This window comes from Marmota flaviventris, chromosome 6 (assembly GCF_047511675.1).
Source record: "Marmota flaviventris isolate mMarFla1 chromosome 6, mMarFla1.hap1, whole genome shotgun sequence".
NCBI classification, from domain to species: Eukaryota; Metazoa; Chordata; class Mammalia; order Rodentia; family Sciuridae; genus Marmota; species Marmota flaviventris.
The window spans coordinates 128254332-128263562 of record NC_092503.1 but is presented as its reverse complement, the minus strand read 5'-3'; the positions used below and the strand labels follow the sequence as shown (position 1 = coordinate 128263562).

Genomic DNA, 9231 nt, shown 5'->3' with positions numbered 1-9231 from the left:
TATTTTTTGTTCAAAAAAGCAAAAGAAGGTGAGGAACTTTCTTCTTACCTTGTCTGTTCCATAGCTCATGATGACTCTCATTGATTAGATCCTAATAGGAAGGCATCTTGCAAAGAAAAAAATGTAGCTTTAAATTAGCAAACCCAACATCACAGAGAAGGATAAGGGAGATTTGTAGTTGAAAATTTGATATCCAGCACAGTGCCCATTTTGAGTACTCAGCATCCATACTTTACATCAATTTATAAACTTCTGTAACAACTTAATTCATCTACCTAACAATTTGTAGATATTATTCATACAAATGTGGATGGTTTCATTATTCTTAACAAGAACAAAAATATCTAAAGGTCATTTTATTTGTTCATTGAAAACATATTTATACTATTTCTATCACAGTGATCCCAGATATGCATTCAACAATGGCTTCCCCTTGTATTTCCTTTATGGTGTCTTTTGAAGAGACAAAGTTTTTAATTTAAAAATTCCAATCTATAATTTTTTAAAAATAAATAGTGTTTTAAGTAATGTTTGCCTATTCCAAGGTTTTTATGCTTTTATATTTTATTCTAGAAGCCATGTAGTTTTAACTTTTATGCTTTATATTTTAGGTCTATTCATTTCAAGTTAATCTTTGGATTTGGTGTGAGGAAGAAGTTGAGTTCCAACTTTTTCCATAGCACATATAGCAATACCAATGCCATTTGTTGAAAAGACTATTTTTTACTTATTAAATAATATTAGCATCTTTAAAAAAATAATATTCCTATATGTATGGATCTATTTTTGGATCCTGCATTCTTCTCTTGACTTGTCTGTGCTTAGGTTAGTATGGCAGTGTTTTGATTACTGAAGTTTTATAGTGAATCTGATCTAATCTAATCTAATTCTTCTATATTTATTTTTCTGTTTTAATACAGTTTTGTGTATTTTGTATTTACATATTAGTTTTAGAATTAGCTTGTTGATTTATTACAAAATTGGTTGGTATGGCAGTGTTCTATTGATACTACAACAAATTACCACAAACTTTGTGGCTTTAAACAATACAAATTTATTTTGATGTTGTTTCAATGTTTATGCCCTTCTAAATTCTTTTAAACTTAATTCTCAATTGCAGCAGTATTAAAAATTCTTTTGAAGGTAATTAGGACATGTGGTCATTGCCCCTCTTATTAGTGCTCTTATAAAGAGCTTGACAGTATAAGTTTGTTCTTTTTACTCTTCTGGCATGTGAGACACAGATTTCTGCCCTTTTTGCCATGTGAGTATGCCATTGGAAGATGCCAGACAGCAAGGCTTCGTTATATACTGAATTTATTGGATCCTTGATCTTGGATTTCCTAGTCTCCTGAAGTTCAAACAACACATTTATGCTGTTTATTAATTATCCAGGTAAGATATTTTATTATAGCAGCAGAAACATACTAAGACAATTGACTTTCTTTTCTGGAGGTGAGAAGTAAGAAAGATTCATGGAATTAGTTGCTATCTGAGATATCGCATGTAAAAAGCATGGTTTACCATTCTCTGGATTCAAGAAAAACTCTTTTTTTTTGTTTCTATCACTTCTAAAGGAAAATTCATTTGTTTTGTAGTATTGGGTATTGAAAGGAAATTCATTGTACTAAATGATTATTTGCTTTTCTTGTAAGAATTTTTATTTAGATCCCATACTTGACATATTTTTTCTACCCCCAACATCTTTGCTTCTGTCAGAGTTACCTATATCTATTTCTTTCACTTTATGATCTTAGCAGTGCATTACAAAGCAATATCCCTAGCATGAAATAAGGGGTACATGAAGTGAAGGACTGACTAAAAGTTCCTTTTTTATATTAACACACATTCAAAATAAAATTTTATGGGAGTGTTTATTTTTTAAAAGTAGTTTTAAGAGAACAGGATACTTGAATAAGACACATTACTTCTCAAGGGGGGGGGGACTCAAACCTCCAAAGCCCTCTGCTAAGTTGGCACCAATAATTCAAGAAACCAAGATAAAAAGATTATGATCTATTTCATCTTCTAAACAGGATGAAATACTTATAAAAACATTTAAGTCCTCTCATCTTTTACAAAGAAATCAGTAAAATTAACACAAGGATGTTTTGGAAGGTTTAAGGGTCACATTCAGAAGTAAACTAACATTTTCTAATTCTAGAAATTAAAATGAGAATTTTCATTAGCTGCTTGATTCTACTATGCCTGAGCAGAAATAATTTGAATAATAAACTATCAAAAAAGGTCTATAGCTTCAAAACTAACATCAACAATTCCTCATGAAATGCTTATCTCTAGTAAAGTATTTTTTCTTTGTTCTGTTCCTTTGCCCTACTGTATCTATGTTTGAGTTCAATGAATATTACACTTTGCAAATTCTCCTGAAAATAGAGAAAGTACAAATGGAAAAAAGTAAGCCTGAGAAGTCCTAGAGCCCTAGAGCATTTTCTCTGGCTGACCATGGCCAGAATCATAGCTTTGCTATTAGATTACCCTGTCAAAGACCATCAGATAGACAGGTATTTACCCGGTGGTTAACCTCAAGCTTTGGGGTAATGATGAAAACAACAACAATAACAACAATTAAAATTTCCTATTGAAACCTTTAAAAAATTTTCTGATGCTTAAGGAAAATAACTCTGCCCATATTCATGTGTCCTGGACCCAATCACATCAACTTATATTTGAGTGAATTAGAAATTAGACCAAATTTCATTATTATATCTATTTAGTTGACAAATGGCACTTCACCAATGACCTTTTTCAAAAAATATAACCTTTAACAAGAACTCATAAGTAGCATTGATTATGCCCCAAGAGATGGTGGCCCCATGGTAATTCAGATGGGTTCCTCTGAAATTATTTGTCAGTTTTAAGTCCTATTCTTGCTGGATAATTTTGAAAACCTTAAGGAAAGATTGAAATTCCCTACAAATTTGAGACCAAAATGTGAGTTTTTACATTAATAAGAAAAAAAACAAGAATCCCCAATATGGCACCTCCCAGAGATGAAGCCATTGACTGAATAAGCACTGTGAGTAGCTTTAGAAGGCAGATGCTCCTTAATGGGACATGAAGACCAAAGGAAAGGACATCACTGACTTTGTATTCGAAAGAATGGGCACCAAGCCTTGATAATACCTTCCAATTTTATAGCATTTCATGAAATGAAAGCCTGATAAGTGTTTGTGAATTTGTCATGATGCTTGTGGTCTTGAAGCAATCAATGTCTGAACTCTTTTCAATGGAGTGAAAATGTCTTCTATTGTCCCTGAAAGTACAGCTATGCCATGGATTTCAAACTCTGGGGCACTGATGCATTTAAAGAAGGCACAGTAAATCTTCATACAAAGCAGGGTGTGGCTCCATGCATGTATGTCAGAATACACTCTACTGTCATTGTTGTGATTTGAATGTGAGGTGTCCTCTAAAGCTCCTGTGTGAGACAGTGCAAGAAGGTTCAGAGGAGAAATGATTGGGTTCTGAGAGTCAACCCAATCAGTGAATTAATTCCTGATGGGATTAATTGAGTGGTAGCTGGAGGCAGGTGGGGTGTAGCCTCCTTTAACTGCTTCACTGTTTTAAAATCTAAAGCACGGTGAATTCGCTGCCCTCCTGCCTGTTCAAGTACAGGGCATGCTAATCTTTGAGGTCCTGTCTCAGGATCCCATTTATCAACTACGGGGTTTGAGGGCCACTCAGCTGTCTCCATCGGTGGGGCTGTTGGTTGAATTATGCCCTCTTGTGATAAAACGGAGTTAGTAACAGCCTCCTGTTGTGGCCTTTTTCCTAACAACCCCTTTTCCTTTAAATTTTCTTCCTCTGTCTGACTAGCTCGAGAGACCTTCTCTTTTGTTTGATCTAAAATGTCTTTCTCCATGGTCTGAACCTCTAACAATTTACTTAACATCTTTTCGGTTTGTTTTTTACTAATTTCTAATCTACTATAAAGATAACGCAACCCAATAAGATAACACAAAACAAAACCGAAACTGAATGAAACAAAAACGGAATAAAAAATCATTGTATCAATTTTCTCTTCCTCAGGGCTGACAAACTTCAAACCTTTAGTCAACCATTTTTTCCAGTTTGCCTGAGAAATTTCTAGGGATAGGCAGCTTGAAACAAAAACAAGATAAATCAAAACAATAACACATTGTTTTTTGAATTGGTCACCCATTCTTTCGATCTTCCTCAGGGGCGAGCAATTTCACTTACCTCTAAGCTTCAGAAGTTCCCCGTACGGGCCGCCAAATGCCGCAGTCTGGCTGGGCACACAATCACGAGCCACCACACAGCTTGTAGATTCAAACAGCAACTCTTTATTCCCGAACTCACACCAGCCGTCTACAATCACGTTCTGGGGAAATCCACGTTCTCTGCCCAAATCCACCTCCACTGGGCTTCTATCTCCCAAATATACTGTCTGAATCCCGTGAGAACTCAAGGGGAACTCAGGCAGCAGGATACGCCCTATTCCCAGCAGGAATAATCTTAAACCTTAAACCTGGAACCTAAACCGGGAACGCCCTAATCCGCCTTGGTCCTTGAGCAAGGTCACCCACATTCAATGTCACTGCAACATGGGGTATGCTGGCAAGGAAATTGTCATACCTACTTACTTGGCTAATGGCTCCCAGCAAATTTGGGTGTGGCTATGGGGTATATATTTTGTATCTGGAGAGTAGAGTCTCTTTCTCTGTTTCTTGATCACCATCCTGATGTGGGTTGCTGCCCTGTGCTACCCTCTCCTGCCATGATGTTCAGCCTTACCTCAAGCCCTGAGGAATGGAGCCAGCCTTCTATGGAATAAAACCTCTGAAACCGTGAGCCCTCAAATACACCTTTCCTCCTTGCTGTTGTTCTGGTCTGATCCTTTAGCTACAACAGTGAAAAAAGCAGACTAAAACAGTCATGTATATCTAAATTTAACAAATAAAAAAAGTTAAAAAAAAGCTGGGTGTGGCGATGCATACCTGTAATATCAGCAATTTGGGACCCTGAGATAGGAGATTGCAAGTTTGAGTTCAGACTTAGCAACTTACAGAGATCCCTTTTTTTACCCTGTTTCAAAAAGGAAACAAAACAAAACAAAACAAACAAAATAAAACAAAACAAAACAAAATAGGGCTTGGTATGTGGCTTATTGTTAAAGTGCCTCTGTGTTCAATCCCTGGTATGTACCCCACTCCCCTCTCCCCCAATCCTCATACAGACCAAACATAAGTGCCAGTATAGTTACTTTCTAAATTAATGGAGGAAAAAGTCCTGCCATACAAATTTTGACATCCATCCCTCCTTAACTAAAGTAGTGTATCTGGAGTTTTTATTCCATATGGTTGCTGTTCAAAGAGAATTTTCTGAATATGAAATGTGATTGCTACATTGTTGAAAGCTACATAGCAGCCACACAAGTAAGGCTTCATTTCACTAACATTTATAATGTAAGGTGATATATCTTGTTTTGAAGATGTTAGGAGATATGGCCTCTTTTCATGAGTTTCTGAATTCATCATGTTGCTTAAGACCTTTCTTTTTCATCAAGAATTTTTTTTTAAAATTTATTTATGTGTTCTAATTAGTTATACTTGACAGCAGAATATTGTTTGATTCGTTGTACACAAATGGGGCACAATTTTTCACTTCTCTAGTTGTATACAAAGTAGGGTCACACCATTCGTGCAATCTTACGTGTACCTAGGGTAATGATGTCTGTCTCCTTCCACCATCTTTTCAAGAAGAATTCTTTTTAACCTGTAACATCAGCTGAACCTGCTGTTCTAGGGGATGACAGCTCTTTGGTAAATTTCCTAGTTTGTTCCATGTTACTGCTCCACTAGGTCTCTCTTCTGGAGTCAGTTTTGATAACTGAACTTCCAGGTCCACATGTGCCAGGCACCACGCCTGGAGCTACAGGCCCACAGGAGTGAACCTGCTAGTCATTGCCTGTGCAGGCCTGTTCAAAAGTTCTGAATGCCATAACCTTTGATTTTCTAATTTTATGCATTTTTTAAAAATTTATTTATTTATTTTTCTAATTAGTTACACATGATAGTGGAATACACTTTGATACATCATACACAGATGAATATAATTTTTAATTTTTCTGGTTGTACATGATATTGAATCTCACTGGTTGTATAGTCAGTCATATATGTACATAGGGTAAAAATGTCTGATTCATTCTACTATCCTATTCCTATACCTTCTCCCCTCCCTTCACTTCCCTCTATGTAAAGTAACTCAAGTCTTTCCTAACTCCCCTGCTTATTGTGAATTAGCATCCACATATTAGAGAAAACATTCAGCTTATAAGTGACTAGTTTTTAATCATGGCTGAGTATCAGTCTTTTGACAAATAAGAGTCTGTGCTTTGAGAGGTGGTATTGTTCTGTCATCTAAAAATCTCCTGCAGTTGATTCCATTATATATCATCTTAAAAAACGTCATCAGAATGTCTTGCTATGAGAAATGAAGTTCAGTTGACTACAGTTTTTTTTCATAACTACTATTATATTTTCACTTGCATAGAGGCATTTTGCCTCTTGTTGTACATCATTTTCCTTGTTGATCAACAATTACATACTGATATCCTATACTACCATGGAATTTAAATTTTTTTTCAAAGATGAAATTGTCTTGATTCATGCAATGATAATTTCTATAAGATCTGTGACCAAAGATAAACTTTTGTTCCCTTTAGTGTCTCCAGTATCTATTACAATAGCTTGCACATAACAGAATCTAATATTAAAATCAATTCTGCTACCATTAGTCATCCATGTATTAAAATGTTTACTTTTTGTGTATGAATGCATTTTATGACTAATTGTTATGAAGTAAAGGTGAAGAAATCTGGTCAAACTTTAGATATTGTTTTTAAAATTTATAAATTGATAAATTTTACTTTAAAGCCATTTGGAAAAAGCATCATTTGAAGGAACATATTATAACTAATGAAGAATTTTGGCAAATTATAATTATGCTTGTTTTGTGAGCTATTTACCAGGCTAAATGGCACACAAATTTTGTATTTATTACAGAAAGTGATCACATTATTTTTTCCTTTGGATAATATATCAAAACTTAGTGACTAAAGACTGCCAGTGAGGAAATTGTAGTCTTCTCAGCCTAAGTGCTGGTTTCCTTCAAGAGACAATTAATTTGATGAAAATAATTAATTTTTTTTGATGAAAATACATTGCAATTTCCACTTATTTTTAATTATCTTAAAATTAATTAAATTGACAAATTATATATATATATTTTACATACAATATGATTTTTTTGAAATATGTATACTTTGTGGAATGGCTAAATTGACCTAATTAATTATACATAAACTCATATACTTATTATTTTTGTGATGAAAATCATTAAAATCTACTCTTAGTAACTTTTAAGACTATCATACATTATTATATACTATAGTCATCATGCTTTGCAATAGGACTGTTGCACATATTCCTCTCTAATCTAACTGAAATTTATTTCCTTTGACCAACATCTCCTCAGTGCCCTCATTCCCCTCAGACTTTGTTAAGCCCATCTATTCTCTTCTTCTGCAAGTTTAGCATTGTAATTTGAGATATAATTGAGATCATGGAATTTGTCTTTCTCTGCCTGCCTAATTTCACTTAACATAATGTCCTACAGGTTTATGTTGTTGCAAATTACAGGTTTTCCTTCTTTTTAAAGGCTGGTTAGGATTCCATTGTTTTTTATACCACATTTTCTTCTTACAAATATTTAAAAAAATTTTTTAAATTTTATTTTTATTAGTTAAACATGACACTAAAATGCATTTATGTACTTTAATATAGTATACATAGATGGGATATAATTTCTAATTTTTCTGAGTGTACCTGTTGTAGAATCACATTAGTCATGCAGTTATATATATGCATAAATTACTAATGTCTGTTTTGTTCTACTATCCTTCCTATAATGACACCCCCCTCTCCTCCCCTCCCTTCCCTTCACTTCCCTCTATCTAATCTAAGGTAACTCTATTCTTCTCTAGTTTCCCCCCTCTATTGTGAATTAGCATCTGCACATTAGAGAACATTTGCCCTTTGGTTTTTTGGGATTGGCTTATTTCACTTAGTATGATATTCTTTTAACTCCATCCATTTACCAGCAAATGTCATAATTTCTATTCTTCTTTAAGGCTGAGTAATTTTCCATTGAACATGTATATCACATTTTCTTTATCCATTCATCTATTGAAGGACACCTAGGTTGGTTTCATAGTTAGCTTTAGTGATTTGAGCTGCTGTAAACATTGTCATGGCTGTATCACTTTAGTATGCTGATTTTAAGTCCTTTAGTATAAACTGAGGAGTGGGATATCTGAGTCTAAAGGTTGTTCCATTCCCAGTTTTCTGAGGAACCTCCATACTGCTTTCCATAGTGGTTGTACTAATTTTCAGTCCCACCAGCAATGTCTGAGTGTACTTTTTCCTCCACATCCTTGCCAACATTTATTGTTGCCTATATTCTTGATGATTGCCATTCTGACTGGAGTGAGATGAAAATCTTGGTGTAGTTTTGATTTGCATTTCTCTAATTGATAGAGATGTTGAACACTTTTTCATATATTTGTTGATTGATTGAATATCTTCTTCTGTGAAGTATCTGTTCAGTTCCTTATTGCAGTTATTGGTTGGATTATTATTTTTTTTGGTGTTAAGTTTTTTGAGTTCTTTATATATCCTAGAGATTAATGCTTTATTGGAGGTGCGTGTGGTAAAGATTTTCTCCCAATCTGTAGGCTCTCTCCTCACATTACTGATTGTTTCATTTGCTGAAAAAATATTTTTAATTTGAATCCATCCCATGTATTGATTCTTGATTTTATTTCTTGAGCTTTAGGGGTCTTGGCGCAGGGTTTCTGTTCTAGTGCCTAAGTCTTTGATCCACTGTGATTTGATAGAGTTTTAATTTCATTTTGCTATATATGCATTTCCAGTTTTGCCAGCACCATTTGTTGAATAGGCTATCTTTTCTCCAGTGAATGTTTTTGGCATCTTTGTCTAGTATGAGATAACTGTATTTGTGTGGGTTTGTCCCTGTGTCTTCTCTTCTGTGCCACTGGCTTATGTGTCTATTTTGGTGCCAATAGCATGCCACTTTTATTACTATAGCTCTGTGGTATAGTTTAAGATCTGGATTGTAGCACGTTTTCTTGATCCACACATTCACTGATGGTTGCAGGTTGATTCTATA

At 34.5% G+C, this 9231-nt stretch overlaps 1 pseudogene; it reads right to left on the bottom strand.

Moving 5' to 3' along the window:
* Positions 1 to 2750: 2750 nt before the first annotated feature.
* On the bottom strand, positions 2751 to 5519 carry LOC114080209 (mitochondrial nicotinamide adenine dinucleotide transporter SLC25A51-like; annotated as a pseudogene).
* Positions 5520 to 9231: the final 3712 nt, after the last annotated feature.